Source organism: Trichosurus vulpecula, chromosome 4, assembly GCF_011100635.1.
Source record: "Trichosurus vulpecula isolate mTriVul1 chromosome 4, mTriVul1.pri, whole genome shotgun sequence".
NCBI lineage: Eukaryota > Metazoa > Chordata > Mammalia > Diprotodontia > Phalangeridae > Trichosurus > Trichosurus vulpecula.
In genome coordinates this window covers 316870035-316892783 of record NC_050576.1, presented here as the reverse complement: position 1 = coordinate 316892783, position 22749 = coordinate 316870035, and the positions used below count along the sequence as shown (strand labels likewise).

General features: G+C 35.1%; 1 protein-coding gene across 1 annotated transcript in view; it reads left to right on the top strand.

Moving 5' to 3' along the window:
• The window catches only part of DIAPH3 (diaphanous related formin 3), a 335408-nt gene that overhangs the window by 256758 nt on the left and 55901 nt on the right, over positions 1–22749 (top strand). The window lies entirely within an intron of this gene.

Here is a 22749-nt window from a genome sequence, read left to right as displayed (position 1 = left end):
GAAGCGGAAAGGGCGTGTCCGTGGGCTTTAAAGCCCTCCGAGATCTAGCCACGGCAGCCTTTGTTTGTAACCTGGCTGGTCTCCTCGTACTTGGGCTGGTTCCGACTGTCCGCCAAATTCTGCCTTGCCGCGAGATGAGTGTTTGGTGGGTAGACGGCCGGCGTGCTGCTGGCCGAGCCCTCGGGGCAGAACCGCAGGCCTGGCGGTGACATTTAGAAGGTTGATAGAAACAGACAACAGAATATGAACCAGAACTTACTCTTGGGAGCAGCCAAGGTTAGCCACCTCTAATTACGCAGTAAGGGTAGCAAGGGTAGCAAGCCACTGCTACTGTTTGCTGTAATGAGCCAATTTATCTTGACAAAAATGAATGGCTCACATGATCAAGCATGCTTCCCCTAAAGCACATGAAATTAGTTCATTTGCCACCCTCATTATGCGGTTCATTGTAGAAGTGCTGCAGGAGGGCGAACTGGTAATCTCCAAAAATGTGGAATCTTCAAGTGTATGTATATATGCTGTGGATCTGAGCATTATACAGTACTTAATTTAAAAAGAAAAACAGTGACTCCACCAAGACAACTACTATAAATCTGAACTATCTAATGCATGTCCTTTGCCTATGAAATAACGTGGGTACATTTTTAACAGACTTTGATGCCGTGGGAGAAGCTCTGTCATATATATCCTTATTAATATGTAAATACATACTACTTTAAAAGTAAATGCAGTCTTAATGGATCATCCAAATCAAGACAATAAAGATGCTACTTGTTTTTACTTAGTAGTTTTTCATAAAACGGATGTGCTAGAAATCTTGCCTGAGAAGGTTCTCAATTTTTTTATTCAGTTATAACCTTGATATTAAAAACCAGTACAACCAATTAAACTTGTTTTAGTACTGTATTTTGAAAAAGAAATTAGAGGATTTGGTGATTGGATGTGTGAGGTGAGAGGGAGTAGAGGCTGCATCAAGGTCTGAACATGAGTGCCTGGAAGGATGCTCAACAGGAAGGGGGAGGGAACAAAGAGGAAGGGTTTAGAGGGAAAGCCAGTAAGTCCTGTTTTTGGACAGGTTGACTTTGAGCTAGGTATTCAGTTCAAAATGGTTTAGAATTAAAAATATGGACCTTTATCAATGTTCAGTAACATAGGAAAATTAATATAGGCTATAAATACATACTATCCAAATGTAATTTATGTTTGGATAATTTATTGAAGTTCAAAAGGAAACCTCTTAGAGAATTTCGTTTAGTATATTTTGAACATAAACAACAAAATTGTCATTTTGGTACATAAGGCACTGTTGTTCGCTTTCTACTAATACATGGTTCCACATAATATTTTTGACCTACAAATTGAATTGTCACATTATGAAGTCTGCTGTGTAATTACAGTGATCACCATAGTTAAAGAGTTTAGAAGAATGACTAAAAGACATAATTACTATATCCAAGGAAGATCATACTAACTGATTGTTATTTACAGTGTAACAGAAAAGGGAAATTTAAAAAAGTTTTGGGTTGCTTAGTATTTCATGAACAGCAATACAGCTGAGTTGAAAATTTCTGAATCTAGGATTAGAAAAATTTCTATTTTATTTACTGCTAATTTTACTAAAATTCAAAGATCTCAGAGCTCCAATTGTATTACTGATTTACTGTCAAAAAATGTACAGCCTGTGCCTCTGAAAATTTCCATAAAGCTGTTATTATAAGAAATGCCTGAATTAAATCACACATGATATTAAGCCACTCTGAACCATTGGGGAATTTGATTAATTAGCATTAACAATAGCATCATTTTTCTGCTGTAGACAGTAGTCTAGTGGCCTGAACCAAGGGAAAGTAATTTCAGTCTTCTACTATTGACTATTTTAGATCTATAAAATTTGATTTCCATTAATAAGCTCTCTCTGCATAGAATGCGAAAACATCACTTTGAATACTTTCTATTCAAATATCTTTGAACTTAAAATATTACTCGAATGTATCTCTTTCAGAATTTTATTACAAATGAAGCTTCCTCTTGAAATCTTCCCCGATTAATTCCCCAGTCTTCTAACATTCTTGACTTTACTAGGATCATGGAGTCATAGGTTTACAGTTGGAAGAGGCCTTCAAGGCAGTCTAATCCAATCTTACACTATGCAAATGAGAAAGCTAACTCAGTTCAAACAGGTAGTATGTGACTGAGCTGAGATATGAACACAGGTCCTCTGACTCCCATTCCGGTACTCTTTCTTCCATACTATGCCACATTTCTTCAGAGTACTATAGCTTTATTTTTTCTGTTTCTTTTGTAAATGATATAGTTTTTTTGATATGTATTTGCCCTAGGTTCACCTTCAGACTGTACATCCCATGCCTGCAGGTACCTATAAATGCTTTGATGCTTTCTACTAATAATCACTTTTGCTAGTATTAAAGGGCAACAGAGCCATATATGCCACACAGGAGTCCATAATGTAACATATTATCATATCTACTCTTGAGGCTGATCTCATTCTCCATATTCCTATATAAACACAAGCAGAGATTAGGACTATTTTAGCCAAGGATTTCTTGAGGGATCCCTTTCTATTGATTTTTGAGAAATACTTGGAATCAGGAGAGAATCTATATAAATACTCGGTGATATCTGCCTAAGCATCTTGCCAAAGCTGATAAGTTAAAACACCACATTCCTAGATATTTTTAATTGATATGGCATGCCCAGTATGAGCTTTATTATTATCCAACAAAACTGATACCATTAGTTCTACAAATTGGCAAAATTCTAGGATTCTCCTACACTAGGGCTCTACAGACCTGAAATGACAGGGGCAGGGGCGGTTTTATTTTTTTTCTTTTTCATTGAGGAAAGCAATCAACTTTGGATCAGGTAATGCTGTTTATATAAAGGATCTGGGAAATAAAGCCTATATATGGCATATACCATATATAAAGTATTTATGTGGTATAATAAAAATAGCATTTGCTTAGTGCTTTATAGTTTGAAAAGCATTGTACTCACCTTGTAGTTGAGGCTCTAACATTGGCTCCCTCTTAGTTCAGATTTGATGTTGAGATGAAATGAGGCACTTGTGAGTCATTGAACATTTAAACAAAAGAGGTTTACTCTGTCCTAATATCAAGAATGTACGAAAAGGATACAGTGACATTTAGCTTCTTTGGCCACAAGTCTGTGGTCTGGAAATACAATCTGGTCATTATGTCATTACTTGGGTGATTTGTGTAGTCTGCCAAGTCTGAGAGGCCCAGCTTCTCCATGGTTGGGATTTGTTATACCCCTAGATGACAAAAAAACTGTGTCAGGGCAAATAAAGTCCCAGGAAGAGGTTTGACCTGAGGTTACCCTCTTGGGAAACTTGAGTCCAGTCAGGCTCTGAGGGCAACTTTGTCCTATCACACCTCATTTGATCCTCACAACAACCCTGTGAGGTAGTTATCATTACTCCCATTTTACAAATGGGGAAACAAGCTGACAGAAATTACACGACTTACCTTTTATTGATCCTAAGAATTAGCACAGATGTGAAATTTAGTTTTATTATCCATAATAAGATAAGTTTTATCCTATGTGCTGTCAGCTGGACCAAACTGGCCTCTAATCTGTGGATGGCCAGAGCCAAACAGAGCAAGCTAGAGACAAGAGAGTCAGAAATCAAACAGGAGCTTAATTTCAAAGGGAGAGAAACAGCTTGCAGGCAAAGAGGGATCCAGCCACATGTGCCGCCACCCTGTCCCTAGAGGAGGGGCCCAAGACAATGTGGGGCAATCTCAGTGCTTATACCAGTGGCTGTACAGTGGGCTGCAGCTATGACAATGAAGGGTAACAATCAGACAAGTTTGATTCATAGCAGGGCTTTATGACCGGAACGTGGGCATTTGTCCAGTGCTTGTCCAAGCTCAGAGAACACTGGGTGCTGGTCAGAGCAATACAATAATTATAGGATTTTGCCAGAGGGATAGTGCAAAGGATTGTTGTTATGCCAAGCTCAGGGCACAGTCTGCTTGCTGGGTCTTCACTCTAGAAAATAGGGTGTTTCCTAATAGCTTGACAATGCTAAAAAATGGCATTTTTGCTTTAAAACAACATTCTTCCAACTTACTTGCAAGGTTTATTTTAATAAGAATTTTAAAATATTTAAATGGGGAAAGCACATCATTTGTCAAAACAGATAATAGTAATTCTTGTACTTCTGTTTTTGTAATGAAACTTTTTTTGAAAAGTACATTTCTTGGGGCAGCTGAGTGGCACAGTGGATGTGGTTAGAGCAGTAGCCCCTGAGTCAGGAGGATCTGAGTTCAAATGTGGTCTCAGATATTTATTAGCTTAATGACCCAGGGCAAATGACTTCACCCTGATTGCTCCTAAAAAGAAATTGCATTTCATTATTTACAGTGGTAGACTTCATGAGTTAGCGGTGATTTTAGAGTTTTGAGTCGTTAAAGGCTTTGAATATCAATTCTTCCCCTTCTCTGACAGTTTTGCCACTAGAAAACCATAGCTTGAAAGGAAGGCCTAATTACAGTAGAGTTTCGATTCCCTCATACACAGTATTAACTATGCTAGAATTCAGTTCTGACATTGTTGTAACTAAAAAAACATTGATTGTGTTTTCAGACATGTTCTGAACAGAATTATGCATTTGGATGATGTCAAATGGTCCTGCTACAAGTTCAGAAGTGCCCTGGAAAATTCTAATATGAAATGCTAATTATTTTCAGTGGAATGTAAATAAGGTGGCACTAAGACTTATTTTCAATGACTAATGAAAGCTGGTGTTCTATAAGCAGAGAGATAGAGAGCAACAAGGATATTCATTAGGAAAAACATAGTTGACAAGCAGCTAATGCACACTGGCTTGGACTTCTATTTATATATTCCTTTATTATTTTTCCTTGTTACTAGTGATAAATCACATTTGGAGAAAGTTTAATAAGGATACAAAAATGATAGCTGCTGAATTCTGCCAAGATAGACAAAATATCTGTAGTCTTTCTCTACCTTCAGTTCCTTCTACCTACAAAATACAATTTTCACATGAAACTAATTGAAAAAAACAGTCATTTGCAAGACCGTAGATCTAACCATTCCAGACCCCTAACCCATCAGACCCCAATTGAAGCAAATCCAACTGTACTGCAAATGTGATGCTTATACAGAAAGACATGCAGACTCAGAATTTTATTGGTTTTTTTTATTTTTTCTGTTAGATTAATAAAATTATTTCAACATAAAATAGCTAAATTGTTCAATGGTGTTGTTTATAATATAGAAATGTACTAGGAGAAGGAAAAAAGTGGAATAATATCTGCTTTTGGGGAAAATTTTATTTCAGGATCATAGTGTATGTAAATTTATAATAGTGAAATTTCTAACTTATGATGATTAAATGAAATAGTGCCTCGAAGTGTTACATAAATTCTATTAGTAATAGTCATAGTAGTATTCAAAATAAGTTCATTTTGTGTTACCTTAAGATTTGGAATCATAGGCATCTTCAGGTAAAGAGTTCTTTCAGTGGCTCTAACTGAAAGAAGAAATGCATCTTCACTGTTCCTCCTGTTAACCGGAGCTTAGCACAGAGAAAATGTGACCAGATTTCTTTGTAGAGTTAGTGCCACAGCAAAAAGCTTGTTTCAGAACCCCCAGCAGCCTTCTTGATGTAGTATTCCCTATTTCTCACAATATGCCTTGCTGGCTGAGCTTAGCTAATGATAGACCTGGGTTCCCTTTGACCTTCAGGCTAGACTCACTGGCTATATTGGTGACAATGCTAACACAGGGCAATAATCATAGATTGAAAAATGAAAGGGACCTGAAAAGCCATCTAACCCTCTCATTTTGCAGAGGAAAATGAGTTTATCTGAGGAAGTTAAGTGATTTGCCCAAGATAATTCAGGTGGAATTTGAACCCAGCTTATGACTCCAAAATCCAGTACTTTTTTTAACCAAAGTACACTGAATTATGGGGAGAGATTCCTGGGGAGAGCCTGTAATGTTGATAAGGAGCACTAAATCTTAGAAGTAGAACTTTAGAGATCAGCTAGTCCAAAGCCATACCCAAGCCAGGATTCCCCTCCTTTTTATCCTTAACATGTGATTGCCCAGTTTCCTCTTATAGATCTTCAGTAACAGAGAACTCTTTGCTTCCTGAGGCAGCTTACTCCATTTTTATAAAGCCAGGTTTCCTTCCTGAGGAAATTACCCCTGAGTTAATGTTTAATAAATGCTTATTGACTGACTGAAGTAGTCCATAGGCTGTGGGCACCCCATTGTAAAGGGACAATTGAAGAAGACACCATTTTTCCATTTGATCCCTTTTTAAGTGAAAAAAAAAATTAAGAAAATTTTACTTTATAGCCACTTGAATGGAATGTGTTGATTCCACAGTTTTTATGGCTGCCCATTTTGTGCTAGTTTAAAAAGGTAGCAAGCCACTGTCAAAGAAAAACTATATTAATACCATGTTAGGCATTACAAGCCTGCCAGAAACAGTTTTATTCTATTTAACTTTATGTATCCAAGCCTTTTCAAACTTAGAGATAGATGGTCAAACTAGCAGAGTTCTGTCCCAAGATGATTTTAGGTAATATTTACAGAAATCTTGAACAAAGGAAAGATAATATATTAAAATATAGTATTAGATTAACATTCCTTATCCACTTCCTTTAGGTTTTCTCCTAAAGTAATCAAAGGGACTTACCTTCTCCCTCAAGGAGCTTGTATTCTACTAGGAGAAACAGCATGTACACAGATAAGTAAATGCAAAATATTTTTTAAAAAGTATATTGTTAGATACATAGATCATAGACAGTATACATCAAAATATTGTGTTAGCAATAGATTAGAAATAAAGTAGATATTCATTAATTAGGAAACAGCTAAACAAATTGTAGCTTATGAATATGGTAGAATATTACTTTAAAAGATGATGGATATGAAGAAGTCAGAGAATCATGGGAAGACATCTGAACTGATACATGTAACAACAGTTTGGCTAGTAGCAGCTGTAGGGGTGTATGACCCAACAAGACCAGCAACAAGGGCTGCCAGCACAGGTTCTTTGATCTGCTTTTCTAAGGAAAGCAACCTTAAGGGGTTAACAATCTCACTTTAATCACACATACAAGTATCATTGACTTAGTTCAGGAGGAAAAGCCAGCACCCTGAACTTCAGAGCAAATACAAACAAATTACAAACAGAGAAAATATAAACAGACCAAATCACAATTCGGCTACCAGAGAAGAACCAATGGGTCTGGGTTAGCAAAGCCAGGTGGGCAGTTACAGCGGCTTGCCCAGAGTCTCAATACTCCTTCCGTGAGTGAGCCCCAAAGGAAAAATGCCAACTTCTGAGTTTATGTACCCTGTTCAGGAACAAAGGGCGTCACAAACATGTGACTCAAACCTATGTAAACTAGGCTTTCCCTTGAGGCAAGGAGGTCATCAAAGACTCCTGATTTAATCAAAGAAACTAAGGCTGGACTCATCAAGGACACTTGATTAAGTGTTCCAAAAGAGAACAAAGTAAAAAAGTCCCATCTTAAATAATATTACAATGCAAAGTGAAATAAGCAGAAAAACAACAGATACAACTACAGATAATGAATACTAGCATTTACATAGTATTTTAATGTTTGCAAAGCACTTTACAAATATCTCACTTTATCCTCACAACAACCATGGGAAGTAGGTGCTATTATTATTCTTCTTATCAGAGGTTAAGAGAAGTGCTCAGCATCACAGCTATTAAGGGGAGGCAGGATATGAATTCAGGTTTTCTACGTTCCAGATCTAGTGTTCTACCCACTGTGTCACCTTGCTGCCTCTACAAATCTCAGATATTGCAAATTTTAAGCATAGCTTTTTACAGTTCAGTTTCACACTTGATAAAAAATCACCAGGTGTTAACACATTAATACTTCATCATCTTTAATTATATATTATAACAATATCACCTGAATTAATTTCCATTACAGAAATAATTGTGTGCGTGCGTGCGTGCGTGCGTGCGTGTGTGTGTGTGTGTGTTTGTGTGTATTTAAGTACAGGTCTTGGTCATTGAATGGGCATAGCCTCAGACAAAGTGAGACTTAGGAAAGACCTTAATTTAGAAAGGCCAAGGTCACTCACTGCATCCTGGGCCATCCTAGTCACCTTGACCTTTGTCTTGCCACTGGACTGTGATGGCTCTGGAGGTGAGATCAAGGCTGATGACTTTGTGCAGCTCTTCCTCACTCAAATCCAATTCACTCTTCTAGCATGAAGGACAAAACCCACCAACATATATACATACATATTACATATGTAAATCATAAATAATACAAATTTATGTGTATGTATATAAATATATGCCATATACATGTATGTGCGTGTGCTATACACATTTTAGCTGTGTTGGGGGTGGGAGTGGGGGATAAATACCAGGCTGAGAAATTTTTTTTTGTCCTAGAGACAAGAGGAAGCTACTAAATTTTCTTTTAACAGAAATTTTTTTTAGTCAAGTAAACAGGATTTATTAAATGCTTCCTATGTACCAAGCACTGGGCTAAGTACTGGAAGCATAAATAAAGCTAGGTCTTTATTAGTGCAAATCATGATCCCATTGAATCAGGCCTCCATAGCACATAGCCAAAGGATTTCAGGGAGCCTGCGAAAAATGTAAGGTTGCCCCTGCACACTTGAGTCTTGTTTCTCACGTAACCCACAGTAACCAACCGTCATCAGTCTGTCTCTGGTCTAACTTATCTGAGGCCTGAAGAAGTTTAGCCTATTTTAATTTTGGCCCCTACCTACTGCCAAATTGTACAGGTCTGCATTAAGTGGTCATATTTTTCTAATTTGCAGTATTCAAAGTTAGTAATAATTATATGTAAAGCAAAGTAACTGGTTCTAGCCCAACGAAAATTTTTATTAAATAAGGTTTTTTTGTTTGTTAATTAACATAGTATAACAGCAAAGGATAACCAAAATGTAGGTGGGCCATTGGATAGAGTGGTAGGCCTGGCATGTGGAAGACCTGAATCCAAATCTGAACTCAGACAATCACTACTAGTCCTGTGACCTTAAATCACTTAACCTCTATTTGTCTCAGTTTCCTCATAAAATAAGTAAGGATAATAATAGCACCTGCCTCCCAGGGTTGTTGTGAGGATCAAATGAGTTAATATTTATGAAGCACTTAGCATAGTACCTGGCACATAGTAGGTGCTATGTAAATACAGTAAACCACAGTAATAATAATTATTATTCTTATTCAAGCTTATTACAAAGTAATAGAGTTGTTATAAAAACCCCAAAAATGTCGGATACTGAATATTGTATTTAAAGTCGAACCTACATTGATAATAGGATGAAATTACATCTTTCTATATAAACTGATAGATGCAGAAAGCCTTATCTACATTTTAGTGAATTTACATGTTCACATTCTCACACAAAGAACCAAATATAGTTGGATAACCTAGGGCATTATCTAAAATCAGTAATGCTTTAAACATTATGTTGTTCATGACTAATGGGGAAATATGTCTAATAGGATCGTACACGTATAGCCTATATCAGATTGCATGACGTTTTGGAGAGAGGTGAGAAGGGGGAGGGGAATTGGAACTCAAAATCTTAAAAAAGTGAATATTGAAAGCTATCTTACGTGTAATTAGAAAAAATAAAATACTATTAAGTGGGGGGAAAAATAAACATAATGTTGACCTTGCAATATTTTTCCTCTGCTAGGCTAAAATAACTTGAAAACCGGTCTTCTAAACCAGCTTTAGTCATCCACACTTTCTTATTTGACCAACAAAGAGCTAGAAGCAATAGGTAGATGTAGCTTCTCAGAAGAATTCTGAGACTGATTAACAAGATTTGGTTTTCATGGCATTACATTCCAGTGTTAGTTAATCCTTTGACCCTTTAAATCTGGGTTCTTTGTTGTCTCTTAGAAATAAATGTTAGTTCTGGAAAATTGTCCAGGTAAGCCTGTTGTATCCGCATTAAAAATTTGTCTATCCACGTATCCACCTCCTTTGATTATTTTCTTCAAAACATCAAGATATTTAATTACTGCATCCTCATCTGCATTGGCCACTTCTCTCTTAATTTTAATGTGCAGTTGAACTCAGTTTCTAAAGTGATCAAATCAACAATTGCTGTAAAAGTTTCTTCACTATCCACTTCATTTCTGTTTTCTTTCACTGCTTTAATTAAACTTGAAACTTTTGTGTGAACAGCACTCTGCTAAGAATGCATTTTTGATTGCAGTCTTTACATCTGTTTCTTGTTGTTGCTTGCAAACCACAAAAAGCTAGTGCAGCTTTGCCTTTTTCTTTTGTTTTGCTTGTATATTTTATAATATTCTGTACCATTGATTTGGGCAATCCATCATGTTATCCTATTTCAGAGTTACTATGACCATTTTTATGCTATTCAGTTACATCAAATTTTTGTAAAAATAAAAAGTGCCCTCCTTCCCCCCCAACCCCCACCCCATCTCTCTGCACTGGCAGTGTTCTCATATAAGGTGTTTTCCCCTTTGTCTCTTAAAGTGCTCTTTAAAAAATTTAGTACAACTGTTAGTGATATGGTATGAAGCAGTACATTACTCCCATATACAATGATAAGTAAGTGCAGACCAATAATAGAGCAATGTTTTAAAATCTCAGCTAATTCACAAGTGCCACATTAACAGAACTTTTGGCTCACATTAAATCAGATCTGGTATTTTGTAATTCACATTAAACTGCATTTCTTCTTTGAATTCATATGAATTACAACCCAATTGTTTAAGCATGAAGAATGATGGTTACTGCACTCAGGCATCCCTAATGTGGGAAACATGTACAAGGGAGCTATAAAGGTGGAAGAAGGAGAAGATACCCACAAGAGGGCATGGTGGCCAAGTTCTGAGTGTCAGAAAGGGAACAGGGAGATGAATGAAGGATGACTGGCCTTGGCCTTTCTTCAAAATGGAAGTTCCAGGAGAAACTTAATTTGAGGAAAGATCCTACTGGGTCAGAGGAATCTTCCAGCATGAGAAAATTTTAGGGATAAAGGGATCTTCCAGGGTGAACTACAGTCAGAAGTGGAGGTAGGAGAATAATGAAAGTTAGTTTTTTGTCAGTCCTAGGTATTAAAAAGTTTAATTGAGTAGTTACTTGAAGGATAGATTGAATGGAGTAGTGACTAGTCCACCATACCTACCACACCAGGCCCTCATCATATATAGTTGGGATATTAAAAGAATCTCTCAGAAAATAAAACCACCAATGCAACTAAAAAAGGAATCATCAGATTTAATAATAAGTGAATAAGGACAAATATGCTGAAAATATGTGTCACTTTCATACATGCAGTCATACTTGTTTAAATAAACATGTTGCATTGGCAAGTGATACATGTGAGAAGTGGTATAAAGACATTATCAAGGACTTATGTGACTAAAAAATAACAGATGGGCAAGCCAAGTACTGCATTGGTATCCGCGACATATTAAAAAGGATTATTCTTCTAATATATTGGATAAATCCTCTGTGGAAGATTTACAAATTATGTGGACAAGAGTTACCCAGGATGAGAAGGCCTGGACAGGTTGGGATCGGCACTAGTGAAGGGAGTAACCATGTCATTGCTATAGTAGTACTTTGAAGTACAAAGGCAGAATGTTCATTTTTATCAGGCTCTGTGATTCTCATGTGACTCCTGATTGCTCTTTGTAGAAATAGGAGAGGCTACAGATTTTGCCAAATATGCAAACCCAGGATACCACCCCTGAATGCACCAAGTATCTCTAAAGATAATAGTGGTCTCTTCTATTATAGTTTGTTTTAAAAAGTGTGTACATTAGCTTGGACAAGCTTTAATACCAAAGTGTCATGTTTGCTTCTATGTCCCCTGCTGAACCCAATTTTTTTTCCTTTTCTTTGGTATATATTTCTTGATTTCGTTATTATTTCCATAAATGTTATGTTTGAGATATGTTTTGAGAAGTCACATGGGTTAGGGGAATGGCCTCAGGCCAGCCTGAGTTAACAATTTTGGTTCTATATAAATTTTGGTTCTGTTTTTGTTTTTATTGATTCAGCTTATATCGAAATAATACTTTAAAAATAAAACCACTCTCCTCACATTTGCTTGCACCTGATAGAGGTCATACAATTTAATAATAATAAATTATAGCTAATTCTCATGTAGCACTTAGTGCCAGGCACTGTGCTGAGTGCTTCACGACTATTATCTCATTGGATCCTCAAAACAACCCTAAGAAGCAGGTATTTTTATTGTCTCCATTTTACAGTTGAAGAAACTGATGTAAATAGAGGTTAAGTGACTTGCTAAGGGTTACATAGCTAATAACTGTTTGAGACCACACTTAAACTTAGGTCTTCCTGATCCTAGGCCTGGCACTCTTATTTTTGTAATTATTAGTCTCCTTTGCAAGTAAATATCAAATTTGTTTTCTCAAGTAGTTTCATGTAGACATGTTAAAAGGACCTTATTTTAAAACTGTAGCCTTACAAAAGTTAAAATGTTGCTTTTTATTAGGCATCTTGAGCTTAGTGTTGCATATGCATGAAGTAGTTGGATAGTCACTTAGATTAAAATGCTTTTTTCAAGAAAAAGATATTTAATTCTTGCAGTTTAATTTCAGAAAAAAAAACTTATGCAGGTAGGAAAGCTTTACAAGAGACTTTGCAGGAAAGGAGCAGTTTCTAATATTCTTTGTACTAATAAAGAACATGAGTACTTTTTACAAAGATATATTTCCTTATCATGGACAGGACACAGGCTTAAATCTCTGGAGAGGAAAATGGATACTATCCGTAGTAATCACACTTGTACTCATTTCACGGCTGCATCTTGAATATTTTTTTTCTTCAATTATCAGTTGGGTTGAAAACACTCCCTTTTTAGATGAGGCACTGCCATTTAAATATATGAATATAAAGTATCTATTACTCCTTATTGAAATCTTAATTTTAAAAAAGAATAAGGGTTGTTTTGTAACGTTTATGATGATTGAAAACAGGCTTAAGATATTTCAGTGCTAGAAATAGCTTTTAAAAAGGCATCACAAGTGACTGTTGATTTCTAGAAATCTCTTTTTTTCATTGCTTTTGTCAAACATTCCTTTTTCAAAATTCACACTTACTTCACTATCATACACACGCATACATTTATGCATGCATGCACATTTAAAACTATATTGATAAGGAAAATGAGGACAGCATGGCCTAGTGCAGGGATTCTTAATGTTTTTTATTCCATGGACCTCTGTGGCAATATGGTAAAATCTATGGCTCTTGTATCAAAGTAATGTTTTCAGCTACATTATTAAAATATGTAGGATTACAAAGAAAACCAATTATGATGAAATACTTTATCAAAATATTTTAAAAGCCAAGTTCATGGGCCTCAGTGTATGAATCCCTGGCTTAGTGGATAGATGGCTGGGTTTAACATCAGCAAGATCTGAGTTTAAGCCTGGTCTCTGACACAACTAAGCTTTGTGGTCTTTGGCAAGTCACCTAATGTTGTACTGTCCTAGTCATCTGAGACTAGAGAGGAGTTGCTGACTTACATCTTTGGAGGGAGTTTCTGTACCAGGAATTCCTCACACTTCTAAAATCATGGTTCTGAACCAAAAATCAAACAAATAAAAAAGCATTATTATAAAGTAGTACAATTTAGCCTTTCCACTTTGGCACTGATGTGTAGGCCACCAGCAAAAACTGTCATGTTTCTTCAGAAAGGAGATTCTAATTCTAATCACTTTGAGTATTTGGGTGATTATTCACAACATAGACATGGGCAGCTAAGTGGTATAGAGGATAGAGTACTGGGCCTGGAGTCAGAAGGACCTGAGTTCAAATCCAGCCTCAGATACTGACTAGCTGTGTGATCCCGGACAGGTCACTTAACTTGTTTGCCTCAGTTTTCTCATTTGTAAAATGAAGGTATTCATAGCACCTACTTCCCAGCGTTGTTGTGAGGGTCAAATGAGATAAGAATCGTAAAATGCTTGGCATAGTGCCTGGCACATAGTGAGGACCTTATAAATGATAGTTATCATTATTATTATCAAAATTATTCCTACACCAGAGTTGTATACTATATAAAAATGAGGAAATGTTGTCCTCAAAAGTTTGAAGAACTAGTCAATTTTATAGTTCTCCTTCTCTGGTATTTCATTTTGAGTGTGACCACATCTAGATGGGCTTGCAAGAATGAATTAGCTACAAAATACAAGTAACATAATGGTTTGACCTATTGAGTATCGTCAGAGATAGGAACTGGACCTGTGGTTGCTTCAGGGAACTCCCTTGTGAGGAAAATCTCTGTACCTAAGCAAGGCAGCACCTCCTCTGCAATTTTCAGTCTTAGAGAGCTGTCTAGAGAGAGGATGAGAAGTTGTGACTTACTCAGGTTGTCAGAGACAGGACCTGAAACTAGATCTTCTGGACATCAAGCCTAATTCTCTGTATACTGTGCCATACTGGGTAGTATTATTTAGCATTGTTGAATTAAATACTACACAGTGTCCATTTCAACAATTTTACTTTTACTGTTGTTTATATGGTGCTGCTCTTTTTTACTTTTTATACTTTTAACTTTGTTGTTATTTTGATTATAATAGATCAGTACCATTAGCAGAGAGGAAGAAGCTCATCTTGTTTGCAGTATCTAAAGAGCATGTGTCCAATTCATTTGAAAGTTCTACCATGCTCTTAAAATACAAGATTTATAAAGGGTGGGAAGGGGCAGTGGGGTGCATACTTGGCTTTGCTTTGGTACTTTTTTTAAAAATAGAATTTCATATTTTAAGGTTATAGTGGTGGTGGTGGTAGTAGTAGTAGTAGTAGTAGTAGTAGTAGTAGTAGTAGTAGTGGTGGTGGTGGTGGTGGTGGTGGTGTCCCATTCATGTGAAAGTTCTAACATGCTATTAAAATACTAGATTTTTTTCAAAAGTGGGAAGGCTGAGGGAGCAGCATCATTGGGCACAGCCTTGCTAGATTGAGAGATCTACTGCAGATTGTTGAAAAAATACTTCTTAGGGAAACAATCTTCCCATTCTAGGTATCACAGAAATATATCTTTGGTGGGACTATTGCCATTCCTGGCATTTTTGTCTTCTGAAGGTAATGATGCTACCATTGAGGCCAACAAGCAATTTATTAAGCCTCTTGCCAAGTATAAACTACTGTGTTATCACAACACTATTTAACATATATTATAGCCACTTTTTTGATATCAAAGAAAATAAATTATCTGAAAATTATTATCAGTTTTTTAAGATAGTGTGGATACTATCTTGATTTTTATTGTTAAATATTTCTAATGACTTATTTGATATTTATTATAGTGAGCAGTATTTTGAATGAAAATGTGATAAAGATGAGCATCTATTTAAAATCCCATACATTATTTTGTGTCCTTTTTTTGCATGTGATGTAACTGTCACAGGAGTGATAGATTCATGATAAAACGAAAGCCAGCATTTTAATGTGAACCACATGATGGGAAAGTTCCTCTTGATTTTGGTCAGTATATCTCATTTGCAGACCACGCTGCACACGGTATCTAACAAATTTGTTTCTGTCAGACACTAGCCAATACGCTATGAACTTCACGTTTCACAATGATTATTAAAAGCTAGAGTAGTCACAACGAATCATCCTCTATTTTCTGTCATATCCATGTGTAACATTTTTCCTGTGGGTAACTAGGAATAATGGAAGAATTGTTTGGAATACGAAATTGATCATCTCTTGCTCCTTTTCCTTTTAGATGATATCTAAGAGAAAAAGATCAAGAATTATTAGAATCCAGAAGATAGCCAAATTAAGTTATCATTATCATTAAAACTTAAGTTTTCCTCTGCCACAACGAAATTTTTCTTTGCTAACTTCTGAATATTAATTTTTCACCCTCAGTAAAGTTTGTGGATCATTATGAACTGTCTGGCTTTAAAGATAATCAATTTGAAAAGTATTTATTAAATACCTACTATATGATGTATATGAGTAGTATTTTGAGTTAGGAGAGAAGAGATGAAGAAAGCATTTCAGAGAGAGAAGTGCAAAGAATGAATAAATTCAAAAGAGAGGAAGACATGCCCTGTATTGGATGATATTGAGTAGACCAGGATACATGTAGGTGACCAGGGATGAGGTAAGAGATACAAGGTTGAGAAGTTAGTGGAAAGCCATCCTGTAATATTTAGTTCGAGCTACTATTAATTTCTGATTTCAAGAGCATTTTTTGCTTCCTATTCTATGAAAAGTCATCATCATAATCTAGCTTATATTCAAGTTACAGAGTACTTGATCATCTCTAAAGTATTTTTTAGATCTTCATGCACTATTTAAAAGTCTGTTACATTTGTGATTCTGTGAAATTTGTAAAAGATCACATGTTTATGGATAATGGTTGTCTTATAGATTTGTGGAATTTTAAAAGTAGGAAAAAAGTTAAAGGTTCAATTATTTCTCAATACCTGCTGAGAGAACTAATATTAGTTGTTGTTGGGGTTTTTTTAAATCTACTTTAAAGTGATGCTATTAAGATTTGAACTTGGTAAAATTGTCATAAGTGATCATCTATTAAGTATTTGGAATATGTGTTGGAGGGGGAGTAATTCAATAATAGTTGAAATAACAGTAGGCAAAATTCAGAGATATACAGGCATGCAAAAATACATTATATGTGTCATGTATCCATTCATCTCTGAATTATGATGAAGATCCAAATTTATGTCAAATGCTGTTTTTGCCACTGACCCATTAAAGAGAAGTGTTCTAAAAGAAAACTGTTTGCTCCTAATGTGTGGTACTCTTCTTGCAAATAGTCACACATTTTGCATGATGAGAATTAAATAAACACTGTAGTATAGTTGTATATGTGTATGTTTAAAGAAAAATTACAGTTTCCAGAATTTTGGATTTGGAAACACTTAAAATGTGGCAGTCAATGATATTTGCCATGTCTTCTTGGCCAGTCAGTCATCATATTTATTAAGTACTTACTATGTTCCAGGCATTCTGGTAAGCACCGATAATAGCAGAGTAAACAAAAAGAAAGACAGTTCCTGTCTTCAAGGAGCTTAATGGGGAACATAACATAACATATAAAAGGAAGCTGAAAAGGGAGAAGAAAGAGGTTAGAAAAAGTTCAGGAAAAGGGAAAATCATGATAGATAAATCTAGAGGAGTGCACCCTGATGGGAAATGAAGAGAAGACTAACCTTCGGGCTCTCCTAGAAACCTCTACTCTCCAATTGGAGGGAGGGACTTCATGGACAGAGGCTACCTCTGAAGTGCAACATCCAGGGCTGAAGTGATCTTCAAGGATGAAAAGGCTTCTGAGGTAGAATGCGAATGTCCATGACGTCAAGAGGAGCACAACCTAATAGGAAAATATTGACATCAATAAGGAGAAGAAATATACGTTATTTTTATTACAAGACAGAAATGAAAGTAAGATGGCATCACAGGTGAAAGAATCTGGAAGTTGTGTGCTGTAAACTGGGATACCACTGTATATTCGAATAGTTTCTCAATTTATAAACTGTATAGGTTAAAGATTTTCTCATTAATCTCAATTTAGGAATTGAATGAATTGAAATTTAGTTGCTTTTCATTAACAATGAAATACCCTAAAAAGTACTTCAGTTTTTTTAGTTGATCTCCATTGCTTAAAAAAAAAAAAGCAAATGACTAATCATTTTATACTTACAGAATAAATGAGTTCAAAGTATTAATTGTTAATTTTGTGGATAACTATTGTTTACATCAGGAAATTATACAGATGTTTTCTATGAACTATAGATAGGTAAGAAATGGCAGTTAGACATAAAATAATGTTAGTAATGAGGTTTAGTTTCATGTGATTAATGAAGAAAGCTAAATTATCGCCTTTTGGAAGGAATTGTTTAATAGTCATTCAGTTGTGACTTTTAGATTTTTTGACAGTTTAAACTGATTTTGAAACATTTTTTTCTTTAGAGCATTGCCATGTTATTTATTCCTCAAATTTGTTATACTTGTGCATTATTATAATATCATCAGGACAAATTCAGAGCTCTGTGATTTTTTTTCTTTGTTTTAATCATTTAATAATTTTTCATTGAAATACTTTTGAGGAAATGCATTAATAAAAAATTAAAGATACTTTAATTAGCAAAAGCCATTGTTAATTGAAAGAATGATTACAGTTGAAAGTGATAGTCCCTTTTTTCTTCTATTCTAATTTAATAATATTTCAATAAACATAAGTAAGATAAGGAAAGATTTAGTCTCAGTTCAGTAGAACTTGGCTCCTGGTTTATCTTGGCTCCTAGCCTATTTTGAGGGTTGAAGCATCTTTTCATTAAAAAATCTTTATTCTACTGCTGCTTGTACCTCAAAATTTCACATTGTTTGTTTATCGTTGTCATTTTCAGGATTATTTCATTTTCAGAAAATGTTATATTAAAACCCCACTTACAGAAAGTCAGAAAATGCAAAAAGAATAGAATTTTTACTTTGTAATTGCCTTTAATTTAGTAACATTCAAATAGTGATGTTTCATTAAAAAGTACAAATTCATATTTTACCCTGAGTACTGGGCTCTTGACTGATTTGAATTTTTTTTTTTGTAGTTTATTTTTAAATTTTATTTATACATATTGGTTCAGTGAAATCAGCAGGTGTTTTTATATACCTAAACATAAAAGAAGGATGCATGCTTTAACTTAAATAATTTGGTACCAACATTTGTCTTTTGTATTTGATTTAAATTTTGTTACAGTTTCATGGTGTCTTCATTTATATTGTGGTAGTCTTTGCTTATATTGTCCTTTTGACTCTGCTTTCTTCACTCCGCTTAACTTCGTAGTGATCTTAAATTCTCAGAATTATGCAGATTTGTCATTCTTTTTGGAGCAATAATATTCATTTTCATTCATATTGCACAATTTTCATCATTTCCCAATCATTGCATATATCATTCGATTCCAGCTTTTTGCTGTAACAAATTGTATTGTTATGAATCATTATCACTAACTTTTTTGGCTCGAAACCTAGTAGTGGGATTGCTGCATCAAAGTGTATAAACAGTTTAGCAACGTTTCTTATGTAATTCCAAATCATTGAATAATTCTAGTTGAACCTTTCCATATCTCTACCTCCATTGAGTTAGCATGCCTATCTTCCCACACACAGCTTTACCAAAGGAGCTATCTATCACAATTTAATGGATGTAAAGTAATACATCAGATTTGTCTTCATTTGCATTTTCATTAGTGATTTTGCACAGTTTTTCAGATGTTTGTGAATCACTTGTATTTTTCCTTTTGAAAATTATTCAAATTCACTTTTGAATGCATGGTTGGGGTGGGGGACATTGTATATATTAGTTTCTTCATGGCCCACTTGTTTTATTTTTTCTGACATTGATTTACTAAGACTTTCTTATCTTGTCCATTTGAATGTTTTTGCAAATATTCAGTCACTTTTATATTCTGCTTTTTGTCATATGATTAATAAGTAGTGTTCTCTAGTGATGTCCTCTTTGTTTCTTTGTTATTATTTCTTGGTTTTTTTTATTTCGGTAATTTGATTTTTGTTTTCCTTTTTGGTTAATTTGATCAATTGATTTATCCTTTCTATGGATCTTTTTTTAAAAAGCTTTCTATTTTGCTTATTTCTTTTCTTCCTCTTTTAATTCTGTTAATTTCTCATTTGATTTTAGCAGGCTTTTCTTTTGAACTTATTTTGGGTGAATGAATATGAGTTAACTTGATAATTAAACTGCAGATTCATTTCATCAGCTTTTTTTAAACAATTATGAACATTTAGGGAAATAAATCTGCTTGTAAGAATTGTCTTAGTTCTATTCCCAGAGTTTCTAGGAAAAAATGTCTACACTCCTTGCCTCCACTTCCTCTGTCACTCACATTTCAACATATTGCTATCTGACTTCTGCTTGCATCACTCATTAGAAATTGCCCATTCCAAAATTACTTCAACAATTTAATAGATATTTTAGTGATAGATAGATAGATAGATAGATAGATTTGATAGTTATCTCTCAACTATCAAATCCAAGTACCAGTGCTTAACACAGTAGAGGTGGTTAATAAATATTTATTAACTAAATCCTCTTTCTTCTTGACCTCTCAGTATCATTTGACCTATTAATCACCCTCTTCTCCAAGAATCTTTCTTCTCTCTGTACTTTAATGACAGAACTTGGCTCTTCTACCTGTCATTTGGCTCCTTTATTCTGGGGTAGACCTTGAAACCCTTTCCTGTTCCCTCCTCTTTTCTCTTTTCCTGTACCATCTCTCTGTTTATCTCAGGGAGTGGACCCCCAGTTCTTTATAACTAGCCATAGTTTTTCTCAACTCTCTTCTTGCATTGCCAGCTATCTACTATTAAAACTGAATGTACTGTGGAAATCTCAAACTCAACCTGAGAACTCATTAGCTTTCCCCCTGAATCCAACCCTCTTCCTTTTTTCCCTATTTATATTATGGACTCCACCATCCTTGACATCTAGGAGTAAAATTCATCTAGAAATTCAGTAACTTTAATTCATTGAGAGCAATGTTAAAATTATTTGAAATAAAAGGAAACTGAGGACAAAGTTACCAAGCATCTATGATTCAATTTGCAAAGCTATCATTTGCATATCACATCAGGTCACCTGACTCCTCAGATGTCAGAAACAAGGAGTGATTTACAGAGCTGATTTTTATAACAGAAAAGAGGATTTAACAAATACAGAAACGTACTTTGAACTTAATCCATTGGACAAGGCAGGTCACTTGACTAGTTCGCTTCTCCCAGGCTTTCTTAATCCTATTCCAGAAGTCCTTGCCTTACAAGTGGTGCCTTTTGTAACCAGAAAGCCTACTGGGAAAGAAGTTGTGGTCAAGTCAAACCCCCATCTTCTTTAGAAGATTCCATTACTCAACTTAGACTATAGCTCAAGGGAAAAAAGGGAGCTTATCCACTAAGATTGGAAAGAGGAACTTGACATCTGGCTAACTTTCTCCAGCTGCCAGCAAGAGAAACTTAACCTCTGGTCAAACCCCACCCCCCTTTCTTCTAGAAAGGGACACTAAGCCTTTTTAAACACCTAATAATCTTATGATTATTTTATTTCTCTAAATTATCTGCTACTAAATAATAAAGTCTTCTCAGTCTCTCTATGCATTAAATCTATAGGTAACCTAGATTTAAGAGACAGCTATGTTAGTCTGGCTTAGTTTAGGGATACCTTTTCCTAAAGAAGAAAGTTTAATCCTATAATCAAACTAAAAGTAAAGTAATCAGTACTGCTTGATTTCCTTTTTAGCAGTTAGGTGTCCTTATCTTGGGTATCTCTTCACTTATCATGAGTTAATTCTCTAATTTTCTATAGTGCTATTATGAACATTTTTAAACTGATAGGTCTTTTTTTTTCCTCTCTATAAAAATAGCCTCTTTCAGGTATAATTCCAGTAGTGGAATCACTGGGGTGTGAACATTTTTAATATAATTTCGGAATATTTTCCAAAAAAAAAATTAAACCTATTCACAGCTCTAACATCAATATATTAATGCATTTGTTCAATTAAGATTTTTATATATCAGTCTCTGAAACTAAATATTTTCAAAGTTCGTAAGATCTTTAAGTCTTGATATTAATAATTTCTACACTTAATAGTCTATAATAAGGAGAATTCTTGATATATAATGCTACTTCTCTGTAGCATATCATTCTCTTACTCAGTAAACACCAGTGGTTCCCTGTCATCTCCTGATTCGAATTCAAAATCCTGATTGTAATTCAAAGCTCTTATAACCCCTCTTCCTCCCCCCTCACCTTTTCTGTCTGCTTCACCTTATTCTCTACCAAGTATTTTTCAATCCAATGACACTGGCTTCCTGGATGTTCCTCTAACCACACACTGGGAAGCTGGGAAGGCTTTCTGGGAAAGTTAGCCAACATTGGATGAGAGGGTCAGGATATAAAAGAGGTGTTAACAGACAAGAGAAATGAACTGAACCTACTGAGATGAAATTCAAGGGGGATAAATGTGGAGTTGTACACTAGGACACATACAAAAAAAATCAACTTTACAACAATACAATGAGAGGCAAGATTTGACAGCATTTTGTTCTGAAGAGGATCTTGGGGTTTTAGTGGACTGCATCTGCTATGTGAGTCTGCAGAGTGATAAGGCAGCCAAAAAAGCAGTCTATCTCTAGATCACAAAAATTTGATCTATGTTCAGATATTGGAAGGTGATAGTTCCAATGGATTCTTTCATCTTCAGATTTCATCCATAGTATTGTCTTAAGTTGAAAGGGTCTAGTATTATTCCAGATACTTAACCATTTTCTAAATTACTTAACCAGGTGTACTTATCTTCCTAAATTTAATGTACCAAATAATGATTTTTGATTCCTGGTCAATCCACATTCTAATTGCTTTTCCCTCAAGGTAGTATTCTCTTGGGGGAAATTGTCAGCCGTGCAGTGTTTTGAGACCAGAAACATTTAAAAATTCACTAAAACTAAAACTTGAAGCTTAGGAGAAACATTTAGCTGGCTTTGTTATTAAGTTGTAATCATTTCTTTCAAAGAAATGCTATATGTTATTTCTGACAGATAAGGATATAACCTTTCTAACCTTATGACTATGATTTCTTTAATTTTTTAGTGCACATATATTAGCACTGCTCAATCAAAACATCCAAAAAGAAAACTT